Consider the following 15537-nt stretch of genomic DNA (forward strand, 5'->3'; position numbering starts at 1 on the left):
ATGTATGTTATCTATATGAATGTATATTATCTATATGAACATATATATATGAACATATATATATATATATTTCCATATATAGAGACATGTTTTTCCATATATATATATATAGATAGTTTGGATACAAAGATGAGGAATACTTTATTCCTGTCCTTTAGATACGAACCTACATTATTGCCTTCAGATGATTCTGATGCTTACATAATAAGGTATGATGAGTCCTCTGATGGAGTTAACTCAACAAGCTTCAGGAACACATAGAGAAGAACCAATAGAGGAAGTAATGTGGAAATGTAGGCATAAGATACACATAAAAGTGTTAATTGATACCAGTTGGTGTTCAGTTGATTCTGACTCATGACAATCCCATGGATTAATTGGGAGACCCAGCAAATTCATGTTTAGAAACATTATGGAATATTTGCATTTAAAAATTATAGTGGAATTTTCAAATAATAAATTTCTAAAATTAGTCTATATGTAATTGTGGAAAATATTGGCAGCTGTTTGGTTTTAAGTACCCTGAAGGTGTCACAAGGAATTCTAAGACATGGACTTTTAATCTTGTTAAAGGGGTAAGAGTATTACTGATGAAGCTACTAGGAAAATTGGACTTACTTTGTGGTGCTACATGGTGAAAACTACAATTTCAGGGCAGAGAGAACTGGTATGCTTCGATGAAGTTGCCTGGTAAAAGTCAGACTTTTAAGTGCCTAAATTGGGCCCTGGGGAGGATTTAGGGGAAGTAAAGAGGAATACTTGTAGCATGGTGGTTAAAGCATTCGGCAGCTAACAAAGTTCAGCAGTTTGAGCCTATCAGCCGTTCTGTGGGAGAAAGATGGGGCAGTCTACTTCTGTAAAGATTTACAGCCTTGGAAACCCTCTGGGGCAGTTCTACTCTGCCCTGTAGAGTTGCTATGAGTTCAAATTGACTCAAAGGCAATAGGTTTGGTTTGGTTTGGTTAAGTATAAAGCCAATCATGTTGGGCAAGTAGGCTCTATTCAGCTCATGGATAATGAGAAAGCCAGAAAAGAAGAGGCCTTCTGGACTTGAGTCAGCCACGTTTGTGTTCAGGAGTTGTGGACAGCACAGTATTTATGTGCAGATTTTTGCTGGTGCTAAACTTTGGGTTTTTTTTTTTTTTATTATTTTAATTTTTAGATTTTGCAAGGAGTGCCTGGGTGGTATATAGTTAATGCATTTTGTCGCTAACCAAAAGGTTGGAGGTTCATGACCACTGAGAACATTCTTGGGAAGAAATGAGTAGTAATCTACTTCTCATAAATCAGCTGCTGGAAACCTTATGGAACACAGTTCTTCTCTGACTCATATGAGGTCTCTTTGAGTTGGAGTCAACTCTCTGGCAACTGGAACTGGAAGACTTTGCTAGTAAGTTTTTATGAACAGCAGACACCTTGGAATGATGACGTAGTGCCTAAGGTATTTGACTGCTAGACAGAAGACTGGGGGTTCAAACCCACCAGCCACTCCTTGGAAAAAGGTTGGGCAATCTGCTTCTGTAGAGATATTGCCTCGGAAACCCAAGGAGGGGTTGCTATGAGTTGGATTCCACTCGATGGCAGTGAGTTTGGGTTTTTTTTTTTTTTTTTTTAAGTTTTGTTTGTGATTCTATGGTGTGTTTAGGAGTTTCTGGCAGGGTGAACTGAGAAGTTGGCATTGTGAGGGATGAGAGGTGAGAATGGTTGAAGGGTAACCAGTAGGTAATGGTAGAACAGAAAATCTGAGGCAATTGCACTCAGCTTTCTGTTCTCCCTGCTTCTGGAAGTGGAAGCCTCAACACTTCAGTTGCTTGGTTTCTAGAAAATGCAGAAGAAATGGGAAGGGACCAGGAAAATCAACAGCACTGGTTTTACAAAATTACTTGTTATTGAAAAATTATTCTCTATATTGTTGTTATGGGTCATCTCCTACGACATAGAATGTGCTTGTTTTTAATGGAATTTTCCTTTCAGGAAAGAATCTTGTCATATTGTTGGTAGAGTGCATGTTATTTGACCCATGGTTTTGAATCATAATAAGGACCCCTACCTAATATAGCAGCTTCCTCTCTCATTTGTTTTCAGTATGAGATCATCTTCTTAAACTCACACATTGCTACACTGGTTCATTCACGTGAAATAGGTGCTGAGCATGGGTTAATGCCTATGTGTCATAATAGTGTGGCAAAGCAAAAAGCCAAATGCATCCCATTTTCTCCTCTTTGTCTTACAAGTATTTAGGTGTGTAACATGGAGCAGAAAATCTGAAGAGAAATAGAACTTAAGCAGCATTCTGTAAGAGGTGTTCCTGGTTTTCCCTGGCTGCTTTGTTTATAATTTGTTTATAATTTCTTGACTGCATTATCAAGAAATCTGAGGATTTCTTAGTCCACAGCCTACAGAATATCTGGGGGAGGATAATTTCGGTTTTATGAAGCCAACATTTACTTGAAGGAGTTCTGGGGGCTCAAACGGTTCCACACTAGACTTGGGATCCACCCAGCAACTCCATAGGAAAAAGACTTGGTGAGTTACTTACATAAAGATTATAGCCAAGAATACCCTATGGTGCAGTTCTACTGTGTCACATGGGGTGGCTGTCGGTCGATATCGACTTGGTGGCACCTCACAGCAACAATAGAACATTCTCCACTAGCCATTTTTTAGTGGAAGTGGATCTTTCCTGGTCCACTCATTCATCAACACAAGCCAAAAAAACAAACTCACTGCCGTGGAGTTGATTCCAACTCATAGCGACCCCCTCCTTGGGTTTCTGAGGCAGTATCACTATGGAAGTAGATTGCTCAACCTTCCTTCCAAGGAGTGGCTGGTGGGTTTGAACTCCAGCCTTCTAGTTAGCAGTAAAATGCCTTAAGCACTACGCCACCAGAGCTCCCATTCATCAACACATATACTACAGTTCATCCTAATGGAGAGCAGATAACACACAGTTGTATTTGTTTTAGTTGTTTTTTAGTTTAGTTTTTTACTTTAGTTGTGTTTTAGTTGTTATATTGATGCTATTAGATTCATTTTAGCTTTTTTATTCATTTTACTCATCTTGGTATTTACCTCACCACGTAGAACATGCAGTCCAACTTTCATACTTTTTTTTTTTTTTTTTTAAATCAAATCAGATTTTCTTCCAGAGTTGTAGCATGTTGGAGAAATAAATTGATGAAAACTATTGATCACTTAGAGTTTATTCTTTGCCCTAGTTTATAGGAATGTAAAATAAAAACAAGCATAAACCCTCCCTGAGTTTGTTCATAATTTTTTGCCGGTCTACCTCTGGTCCATGTGTAGAACAAACTGGAAGACATGTGGGCATTAGCAGTTCTGAGTCCAAAGATGCTGAGAAGGGATAGTGGTGAATAAGAGAGAAGGTGAAGAGTAAACTCTTATATTTTAAAGAACCTGGTGTTTGTGGAATTGGTGTCTTTGGTGCAAAATGTTTGCAGTGATTTAAAGGGCAGTCATGGGAAGCAGCTTTAAGACATTAATAATTCTCCAGGAATTGCATGTTATTTAAGCAAGGATATGTTAAAGGTAGGTAGATAGATGGATAGATTTATAGGCAGATAGATGGATTGGTTGATTTTTCTATGTGAACCAGAATTGCAGCATGATTATGAAGGTGGGAAATACCTTGGTTTGACTAATGCAAGAGAGGCAAGATTAAGCCCAGAGCTCACTGTACTGACTGGCTATTTGGTAATAAATCAATAGGGTTTGGAGAGTGGACAGAGTGGGGAATAATGTCATATTACGTGGCATAAGATAGAATCATAAAATGTTAGAGCTGAGGGGCCATTAGAGAATGCCTTTTCCATCCACATCATTTTATGAATGAGGAAACCCAAAAGGTGGCCTGAATTTCCTAGGACCAGTAAGTAGTTAATAGATAAAGCTGAGAATCAAATCTAGTCCAGCATGGTGCCTTCTTGGGCTCTACAGATATGTAAGGATATAATATGTCTGAAATTGGGCTATTGTCAATCCATGAGGTTTTTGGTCACTTCTTATAGGTGAGAATAGTGGTGCATCCTTCTAGCTTTCATGCTGCAAAACATGGTGTCTAGGCCAAAACCCCTGGGCTTTCCCCTCTATGTTCATTTAATATTAGGTATAGGGGAAAATAATAATGTAATGATTTGGAGTTGATTTTTTTCCAAGCAAAATTTGGAAATTTTGGAGGAGGAGAAAGAAGAGGGTCATTTGCATTGGCAATTTTCAGAAGATACATACAGCTATTTGAGTAGAATTTATTTTCTGAATTTTCTTAGTTGAGAGCACAAGGTATAGTCAGCCTAAACATAGCACTTCATGGAACACTCAAAATTATTTTCCCTAATTGGACATTGTGGTTATAGAAGGTGAGGAAAAAAACCCATGCATTTAATTTACCTAAAATATGTCAAAATTTACTTTTGTGTAGGATATGCACATTTTTTACTCTGAAAGTTCAATGCTTTAAAAAAAAAAAAAAAAACCAATGCATATGTAAATATTAAAGAATACCTTCTTTGACTCAATCCTTGCCTGCCAATGTACTCCTTTCATGAGATAGGGTCATTTGTCAAGTTGGAAAGCAGGATTAATTAACTGTGGAAAACATACCTAGTGTGGAAACTGTGAGTTCTAAAATGTTTCCACATAAAATACAGGAAGAGAAGTATAGATGAGCCTAGAAATCAGTGTGACTTTTCTTTTTTCTTCAGCGGGCTTAAAAAAATTCTCCCTCCATTGCACAAATCAAACAGCCTATGATACACACAGTCTTCCCATATGTCTGACACAGAAACGAGAGAGGAATATAGTTCATCTCCACATAAATTGTGTGGCTTTGAAATGCAGTTCTCTTCACCTCTGAACTTTGTTGAACATGTCACTTACATGCCTAACAGGATGGCAGAACTTTTAATAGGAGCAATCATGGTCGAGGGAGAGCCTCACAGTTTTGTGGCTCATGAAAGAGTCAAAACAAAACAAAATAAAAATCACTCACAGAATCTTTGTGGAAAAATGGGGGGAAAATTCCAGAAGAAATTGCCAAAGAATGGTATATAAGTTACTGCAGCCCTAGGGAAGTCATCATATATGAGCTGGCAAGTTGTTCTATGTTTTTCTGTTGTTATTTATTCTAGTCTTTGATAAAATGAGTGCTTATGTTGAAAATTGCAATATTATACAGAAGATACAGCAACTACTTCAAGGAAGAAAGATATTTCACATATCCAGGTGTCTCTTCATATAATTTTATATAGCTTGGTAAAAGTAATAAAGATTCTCTTCTATTTATTTATTATTTTTTTCTGGTTCTTCTAACTAAAATATGGTCAAGATAATAGGAAAAATTTGAATTGTTATGCTGATTATATTAACAAATTAATTTGGAACTGCACAGACCTTCTGTTTATCTATGGCTATTTCTGGATCAGAATCTTAAGGCCAGCATTTGATTTTAGCTGAAGGGATTAATTTAAATGTGATTCCCCTTCCCTCAACCTGCAGGCGAATAATAGGACTTCGTAAACAAGTAGAAGGGTGCCGTTTTCAGAGATGGAGATGGAATGAGAAATCCTTTGTTTCCATGAAACATTAGGCTATGATGATCTGCAAAGTAACTCTGCAGCCAGACTAATACAGTTTTGGAGTGCCATTAGAGGTTATATCAGTTGTCCTTACTACCTTCCTCATAAACGTTTTGCAGGCTATAGAGTTAGGCCTCTGTGTGATTCCAGTGCATGGTTTAAAAAGTAAAAAATTAGCCCCAATAAATATTTGAGTCTCTTTCACATTCCTTTTTGTTCTAGAGGATGTCAAATACTGGTTTAACTAATTCCCCCAACCTTCTTTGCACTGACCAAATATTTGAATTGGACAAATCGACAGGTGATTGTGTGTGTGTATGTATCTGTGTGTAGGATCACATGTGCTAAAGACCCACAGTCCTTTTGGTGAAAACCATGCCAAGTTTTGACAAAGTTCAAAAGCCTATGCTTAGTGTTTTCCCAGGACTTACTATTTTAAGAAAGAGAAGTGATTATCAGAAGGATTTGAGTAATTGCAAGATTTTTGATAAATATTGATGAATCAAAATACAGGATGGTAATTTATCTATCACAGTCAAAGGCCAGTGTCTGGCCAAAAATAGATGCTCAGTAAAGACTGGTTTCAGTTATGAGACCAGACTGCTTGGGTTTTGTCTTAGTTATAGTGCTGCTGTAACAGAAACACCATAAGTGGGTGAATTTAACAAACAGAAAATTATTTTCTCACAGTTCAGAAGACTGGAAATCTGAATTCAGAGTGGCAGCTCTAGGAGAAGGCTTTCTCTCTCTGTTGGCTCTGGAGGAAGGTCCTAGTCTCTTCAGTTTCTGCTTCCTGATTCCTTGGAGATCTCCATCTGTCTTAGCATCTATCTTAGCCCATCTCTCCTTCTTTTGCTGGATTGTTTAATTTCCTTTATATCTCAAAAGAGATTGACTCAAGACACATCATGCTTGGTAAAGTGGAGGGTCAGCAAAAAAGGGGAAGACTCTCAATGAGATGGACTGACAAAGTGGCTGCAATGATGGGTTCAGGGTAGCAAGGATTGCAAGGCTGGCACAGGACTGGGCAGTATTTCGTTCTGTTGTACATCAGGTTGCTATGAGTCAGAACCTACTAGGCAGAACAAACCCATTCCCAACCTTTTCATCCATGTTGTAGAGTAACTATTGACCATTTAGTCTCATATGATCAATTTTTTTTAAAACAACACAGTGTTCAAGGATAACATTCTTGTTTTTATTTATTTTATTTTTTATTGTGATTTGGGTGAAAGTTTACAGAGCAAATTCATCTTCCATACAGCAGTTCCCATATACTTTGTCTCATGACATTGACTGCAATCTCCCAGAATATCCATCCCTCCATGCACTCCTGCCCCCTGAGCTGTCTCCCTGTGCATAAGCAGCCCTTCTTTCTCCTATGATTGTTCTCTCTGAGGAGTGTGTCTACCTCTGGTAAATGTTCAACTCATATGCCTGTCTTTTGTTTGGCTGGAAGCCACAGGTGTTGGTTCAATTCCAGACCTGAAGGGCAGCTAGGGGCCATAGTCTCAGGGGTTCCACCAGACTCTATCAGACCAGCAAACCTGGTCCCTCCCCTTTTTTTTTCCAAATAATTTTGAGTTTTATTCCACATTGTTCTCCCTCTCTATCCAGGATCTCCTACATAGATCCCCCTCTGAGTGGTTGACAGTAGTAGCCGGGCACCATCTAGTTCTTCTAGTCTCATAGTCATATAGGCTGCAGATCGCATGGGGTACCAGTACCTTGGACTAATTATTTCCATGCATCTTGGGCTTTCTTCATTCTTTTTTTTTTTGGTTTTCTTCATTCTTCTTTGCTCTGGATGAAGAGAGACCCATCGTTGCATCCAGATGGCTCCTTGCAAGCTTTTAATATCCCAGTCACTAGGAGCTCTGGTAGCATAGTGGCTAAGGCACTTGACTGCTAACCAGAAGGCTGGCGGTTCAAACCCACCAGCCACTCCTCGGAAGGAAGGTTGGGCATTCCTACTTCCGTAGTGATACTGCCTCGGAAACCCAAGGAGGGGTCGCTATGAATAACAACAACAACAACAACTTACCAAAGTAGGATGTGGAACAGTGTTTTGTGTGGTATGTTATGCCAATTGAGCTTGATGTCCCCTGTGACTATGGTCCTGAGCCCATAGAGTCAACTACTTGGTCCCTCTGGGTAGCTGGCTGTGACTACAACCTTGTCCCTTGTCAGCTCTACTATTCACCTGGGAATTCTTATAGAACATACCAATACACTTGTAGAACTGTTGTCTGCCAATCCTATACATGGTCTTGGGTACACTCCCCACTGCATAGACATACCTAATAGTTCAGCCTGTCCACCCATCTATCCACCTGTATATCCACGCTTGCCTTCACTGACAAACAGTATTGTATGTGCAAAAGGGTTCATCTTTGTTGTCTGTACCTCCCATGTACCTCTCTATGTCTTTCTCTTCCTTAATGCCACCATACTGATCACTCACATTTGGTACATTGCCCTTCTCTTCACCCAAATCAATACTTATTTCTACCTATCTAATAGTATTCCCTCCCCTCCCACCCCTGGTAACCAACAAAGAAAATTTCCTTCCATAGATAAACCTTTCCTTGACTTTTACAATAATGGACTAATACAATAATCGCTCTTCTGTGATTAACTTATTTCACTCAGCATAATGTCCTCTAAGTTCAAGGGATAACATTCTTTTCTTTTTGAGTTAATCTGGTATTTAGTTAAAAGGTGATTTCAGGGGATAGTTTCAGATCAAGGTTTAAAGAGTGTCTCAGGGCAATAGTCCTGGGGATTTTTCCAAGCTTATAAGGCCCATTAAGTCTGAATTTTTTGAGAATTTTACCTTCTGTTCCACATTTTTCTCTCTTTTTGTCGTGATCCATCTACTGGGACAGTGATCAGGATATTTGGTAGTGGTAGCTGGGCACCAAGTAGTTCTGCTCTCAAGGTAGAGGATACCATAGTTAATGGAGATAGTCCTGAGGACTTGTTCCTTCTCTGACTTTTGCATTTCCCTTTTTCTTTTTCACTCCAGATGAATAGAGACCAAGAGTTTTATATTAGATGGCAGCTTACAAGCTTTTGAGACCCCAGGCCCTACTCATCAAACTAGGAAGTAGAACATAAACTTGATGCCAGTTGACCTAATCGTCCCATGAGGCTATGAGCCTAAGTCTTCAAACCAAGAAAACGAATCCTGTGAGGTGATTATGTCTAAGAAATATTAGCATTTGTAGCCCCTTTTTGTTTTATTATATACCGACTCAAACTTTTATTAGCTATGAGACTTTGGTCAATCATTTAAGCTCTCTTTGCCACAGTTTCCATATCTGTAAAATGAAAAACCCCAAACCAAACTCATTGCTGTCGAGTCAGTTCCGACTCATAACAACCTCCTTTGGGTTCCTGAGGCAGTAAATCTTTATGGAAGAAGATTGCCCAGTCTTCCTTCCATGGAGTGGCTGGTGGGTTTGAACCACCCACCTTCTGTTTAGCAGTCAAATGCCTGAAATAGGGGGTGATAATTTCACTTATGTTATAAGGTTGTTGTATAAATTAAATGAGTTAATACATGTAAGGTGCTTAGAACAGGAACTGGCACATAGTCCTCAAAAAATGTTACTTACTACCACTACTACTGCAACAACTGCTATGACTTATTCTACTATTACCACAGCAAGGCCAACACCTATTGCTGATACCTAGTAAATGGGAGGGGAGCTCAGGTAGCATAGTGCCTAAAGCACTTGACTGCTAACCAGAAGGCTGGCGGTTCAAACCCACCAGCCACTTCTCGAAAGGAATGTTGGGCAATCTACTTCCGTAGTGATACTGCCTCGGAAACCCAAGGAGGGGTCGCTATGAGTCGGATCTGATTCGACGGCACATAACAACAACAACAGTAAATGGGAAGCAATTTCTAAAAGCTAGTGCAGAGAGGGTTGCCAGATGGTTATGCTTCATTTGTGTGTCTGGTCAGACTGAACTTTGGTGTCACGTAGACATAGCAATCTATTAAAACAAAAATATAAACATTTCAGTCTTCTGACTGAGTAAGAGAAGAATCTATATTGAACTTAAGTGTTCCTGGGGGATGTTGTGAAGGAAATGCTTTTTTGGGCATCTAGCTAACCAGATGGCTGGCGGTTCAAACCCACCAGCCACTCCTCGGAAGGAAGGTTGGGCAATCCTACTTCCGTAGTGATACTGCCTCGGAAACCCAAGGAGGGGTCGCTATGAGTCAGGGCTGACTCGACAGCACATAACAACAACAACAACAGTGAAACACAAATAGACACCCATACAACACTAAACTGACAAATGGTAAATTAAAATTTTCTTGTAAATATGTTATTTTCAAAACTAGATTTTATAAGCCCAAGCCTTAATACTATCAATGTTCACCTATTCCTTAAGGAGAGTTATGAAAATTAATGTTAGTAAAGAGTTTCCAGAGGTACAATAGCCATGCAAAATAGTATTGTTATTTACATTACATTGCAAATCTGTGCCCAAGGCAATAAATACATTATGTAAAGCAGATGGAAAACTAGTTTTTGGCTTTCAGTATTTAAAATATAAAGGTATGAGAAGGATAAAAGGAAAAATTCAAATGCAGAGAGAGTGTGGTTTATGATGTCCAAAAATATTTTTTAATTAAAGAGTATATTTATAAAATTCTAATATTTTCTTGATGCTTTCCCCTCTGGGGACCAAGAATTCTCACTCCTATTTTATTTGCAGAGAAATGCACAGAGCAGTGTAGCTTTAAGTATGCTTACTGATTATCAGATATTTAGAAGTTTTTGAAATAAAGATGTAAAAAACAGGGATTGAGGTGATTACTGTGCATGGGGTTATTGCCTTTAATCATTTTTTTTTTTTTTTTGCTTTTGAAAGACCATGGTGCATCCTTGCATAGGAATATGATAGGGTGGGGAAAGAAAGAAAAAAACGTTAGACTACTGAAGACTTTTATCCAAGGATACAGAACTACTTGAGATTATTCTTAACACTTTTTTCTGGGTAAGAAAATTGAAAAATGCATATTATTCTTCAAGATCACTCAACAAATGTATTGACTATTAACCATTCATTTATTTGTCCAATATTTATTAAGTGCTGACTATGCTCCAGAAACTATTCTAGGGGCTGAGGATCCATTAGTGCACAAAGCAGAGAAAACTCACTGCTTTCATGAAGACTCAGCTCTCAAGAAGAGTTAAGGAGGGATGATATTCAAAATATTTAAGAACCTCTAGGCCCAGGCCCCAAACCAGTAGGGTTTGTAGATATGGCTCACTGGCCCCCCATACCTGATGATAACACTTGTCTGTCATCCTCAGTGTTAGGGACTCTGGGGGCTATAGGAGAAACTAGTCTGTGTAGAGGAAACTACTCCTCACTGCTTGACTATCTGGTTGTCCAACTGTGATAGTTAAGGTTGTAGTATCAACGTGGATGGGCCATAATTTTCAGTGATTTGGCAGTTATGATATAGTCATTCCCCACGATGAGATCTAATATAACCTAATCACCTCCATGATGGGATCTGCTGTGAGCAGCCAATTAGCTGAAAGGGAATTTCCTCAGGGATATGGCCTGCTTGCAATATATATGGATGCCCTGGCAAAAATCTTTGGCTTTTTGCTCATTCTGGATCTTGCATCTGGCTCATCATCATCTGGACTTGAACCAGTGGCCTGCCATATTGCCTGCCGATTTTGGGATTATTGCCTTTGCAGCCTGTGAGCCGAGAGACTGCCATCTTACCTGCCAGTCTTGGATTCATCACCCTCTGTATGCAGCAGTCTCCTGTACTGTGTGCTGATCTTAGGTTCCTCAGGCCCTGAAGCTATGTGAGTCAGGAGAAGCCTCCAACTTGACATCTGACCTATAGGTTTGGGATGTGCCAGCCTCTGCAGCTGTGTAAGGGATCTCCTTGAGATAAATTTCTCTCTTGTTCTCTTTCTGTATATATAAAAGCTTCACTGATTTTCCTTCTGTAGAGAACCTAGCCTAAAACATAAACATTTTGCATTTATAACTGTAAAAATTCTCAAGTAGAGCTTCTGATAGTCTGAGCTCCATGTGGGGCTGCAGCCAGGCCTGGTGACTGTCCATGGGCCATTGGAGACCCTGGCAACAACTGGGCCATATAAGAGATGATGGCTGACTGGATGCAGGATGCTTTCTCCTGTTGTCTGTGATATCTCAGTCTGTCCATGAAGGGTCCAGGGCAATGGCAGGATGATGCAAGGTCATGGGTAGGCAAGGGGAAGGCCAAGTGAAGCCTGAAGGTGCTGGGGAGGTTGGTAGATTGGAGGAGGCTGGATAAGGGGGAGAGGGAAGAGGGCTGTGCATGGCTGTGGGGCCTTTGAGTCAATTCCAACACATATAGTGACTCAACAGGACAGAGTAGAACTGCCCCATGAGGTTTCTGCTTTCTTTACAGAAGCAGACTGCCATATCTGTCTCCCTTGGAGTGGCTAGTGGGTTCGAATCACTGACCTTTCAGTTAGAAGCCAAGCTCTTCAACCACTGGACCACCAGGGCTCTTTAAGTGATCTGCTAGTACTTTATAAAACAATCTTTTTTAATACTTCAAGTGGGGTCCCTGCCCAGGGTGGGAGATGGTGGGTGGTAGCAGGCCCAACCACCACCACCATCTCCAACCCTGGTGGGCTCCATGGTGGTGGGGAAAGCCCTGAGGGGAAGGGGAGTCAGCTGTGCCATGCACACATCCCAAGATGTGCCTGGGGTACCCAGTGAGTGGTGAGTGGGGGGGAGGAGGGTGTTAGTGATGAAGACAGGTCACAGCCCCTGACTCTTACATAATGTTGATTTTACATAATGACCTGGTCTTTGGAGCCCAATCATATGTGTGTGTGTGTGTGTGTGTATTTCTCTTGTCTTCAAGAAGCTTATGGTTTGAGGAAATGAGGCGCATATACACATAAGTAAAATACAAAGTAGAACCTCAAACAAATTTTATTTTTATGATATTTTCTGTGCAATTTTGAAGAAATTAAATGCTAGATTTGTATTCTACCATAATCTCCTTCCATCTTTACATCTTCAATGCAGCACTATTCAATAGCTTACCCCATTCCCATGTATTAAACTTCAGGGGTAATGACATCAATCTCTGGGATAATAGAACCTTACATTTGGTAATGATTCAGTATTTGGCCTCCAGGCAGGTAAAGACACAAACCATCTAAGACAGATGGTCATTGCTCCTATTTTTTAAAGATTGCTAAAACCTCTAATCCATAACCTCTGTTGGTCGTCTCTTCCAATATTTAATAACATTCTTGTATTTATTACTGTCAAGAAGATTTTCTTTATGTTCGATCCATTTCTCCAACTTCATCTTATTTGATAATCTCTGGAAATGGGGGACAACCAGTCAGCATTATTCTCATAAGATTCTTTCACACATGATTCTTTATCATGTTCTTTGGGTGAAATAACTACAATTTCTTTTAGTCTTTTTCTCTTGGTACATATTTTTCATTCCACTAGTGCTTTTTTTGCTGTTGTTCATTTTCAGTGTCTTCATTCTTTCAGTGTGAATACACAGCTGTGCTTCAGAGAGCACTTTTATCTGGTCCTTGGCATTAGTGACTGTAAAGGATGACTTCTCAGCTAAAAAACTCACTGCTATTGCATCAGTTCCAACTGGGTTTCTGAGACAGTATCTCTACAGAAGTAGATTGCCTTGTCTTCCTTCTGAGGAATGGCTGGTGGGTTTGAACCGCCAGCCTTCTGGTTAGCAGTCAAATGCCTTAGGCAGTACACCACCAGAGCTCCTGCTTAACATCATACACTATTGTTAAATCCCATTTTCTTTACAGAAATGGAGAATAGTTCACCAGTAGCACATGCAGATTCAACTGGAAATGTGCTATGACCTTCACCTCTCTTCCTTTTGAGCCTTGCTAGGCTTTCTCTAACCTCCTTCTCGTTCCTTCTATCTCTATTAATAAACTTCATTTTGTTTCTAAAAGACAAAATCTTAAATTTTTTGACTTTTTTTCCTCCAAAGTCTATTACTGTCTTTTGATGTTAGCTTTGGCTTCTATAATGAATACATTTTCAACATCTTTATTTCAGTAACTAGTAACAAAACTTGCTAAGGTACTCAGTAAGATAAATAAATCATACTTGTTAAGCACAAATTCATAGAATAAATGCATGTGTATCTAGAATAATTGCATTTGGGGGTATTTTGCCTAATTGGACGATTCCAATTAACTGGAAGTAACCACAGTTGATCAATTTTTTAAAATTAGACTATAATAAAATATACTTAGAAGAAAAGCTAATGTTTTTTTATTTTAAAGTAGTTAGTAATCTTGAACTATTATTAAGTTATAATTATGAACCTTAATTCTCTGTTTGTGCTTGTTTAGTAGGTTGGAAGGTGAAAAATACTTTCTTGAGGAGTAGGCACAAAAGAGTGTTACTACTACTGCATTCATTCATCTATTCATTCATCCATTCATTGTAGCTAGGTGATTTGTTAAACTCACCTTTGAGTCGATTCCAATGCATATAGTGATTCGACAGGACAGAGTAGAACTGCCCCATGCAGTTTCTAAGGCTGTACATCTTTACAGAAGCAGCCTCCTACATCTGTTTCCTGTGGAGTGGCTAGTGGGTTTGAATCACTGACTTTTCAATTAGAAGCCAAGCTCTTCAACCACTGGACCACCATGACTCCTTAAGTGATCTGTTAGTACTTTATAAAACAATCTTTTTTAATCCTTCACTTTGCACTTGAGGAAACTGAGACTCAGTGAAATTAAACACATTTCCCAAGGTCATCCAGAGCTGGCTCATTTCAAAGCTCGCATGAACACATTCCTCTGTGCTAAGGACCGTTTCTTTTCTTCATTTACTTTTTTGTTGCATGTGGGTGTACATGTAAGCCATTTGTATTTCTTTTTATTTAAGTTTAGGGACATGTGATATATAATTTTGTCATATACACTGGGGGAACAAAACAAAATCCCAAATAGATGGGCTGAAACAGATAAATCATAAAGAAAATCCCAATGTTTATATCATGAAGGACAAACCACTCAGGAGGTAGGGCCTGAACGGATCTTGTGCAATGTGCCTCCTCGTGGCTGTTGCTCCCTCATGTAGCTGGTCTAGTGATAACCGGTTTTGCTGGAAGCTTCTTCATGATTGTAGCATTTTGAGCTGTGAGTAAAATGATGAAACATCAGGGACTTTGGTCTGGTCACACAGAGACAAACAAAAGGAGGAATTCGCCCTAGCTTGTGAGCTCCTGTAGAGCCCAGGTGTTTGTTTAATGGATGCTTAGCACTGTTTGAGGAGAAATAGTACACAGTTTTGAGGATAAACAAAAACAGAGAGAATGGTAGTTTTGTCTTTTATAGTTTCCTCTTTAAAATTTTCTCCTATTTTCCATTTCTCTAACATTTCTGCACTCATTTTCCTATTCTCCCTTTCACCATTCCCCTCCCCCCACCCTTCCTCTTTTGTGTTTTTGGACTCCTTTCCTCTTTCTTCTCCTACTCTCTTCTCACTCCACCCTTTTGGTCCCCCCACCCCTCCCCACCAGCCTCCTGCATCCATTTCTTCTTCGTTTACTGTTAGTCGATATTCCCTACAAAGAGCTGTCTGGGTTCCTTGACCTCACAAGAAGCTCTCTGACGAAACGCTTAAGGAAAACAAGGTATTATGTATTATCCTACACATTCTGCAATCGCCCTAGCAATTTAGTAACTACAGTCCAATTTAAACCAGGCCTCCAGGCAACAAAAATTGCACCAAATGCCAACTAATTTACCAAACCTATAGAAGGAATATTTGGGAGTCTATTCTCTTCAAGCCATCTGATTCGTATTATTGACTCATTTAGAAAACAGAAAGTGAACAGAGACAAGTTTTTAAGGAGTTTGGTTTCATGCAA

The sequence above is a fragment of the Orycteropus afer genome, unplaced genomic scaffold (assembly GCF_000298275.1).
Source record: "Orycteropus afer afer isolate SDZICR_OR568_19922 unplaced genomic scaffold, OryAfe1.0 scaffold00168, whole genome shotgun sequence".
In the NCBI taxonomy this organism is placed as follows: domain Eukaryota; kingdom Metazoa; phylum Chordata; class Mammalia; order Tubulidentata; family Orycteropodidae; genus Orycteropus; species Orycteropus afer.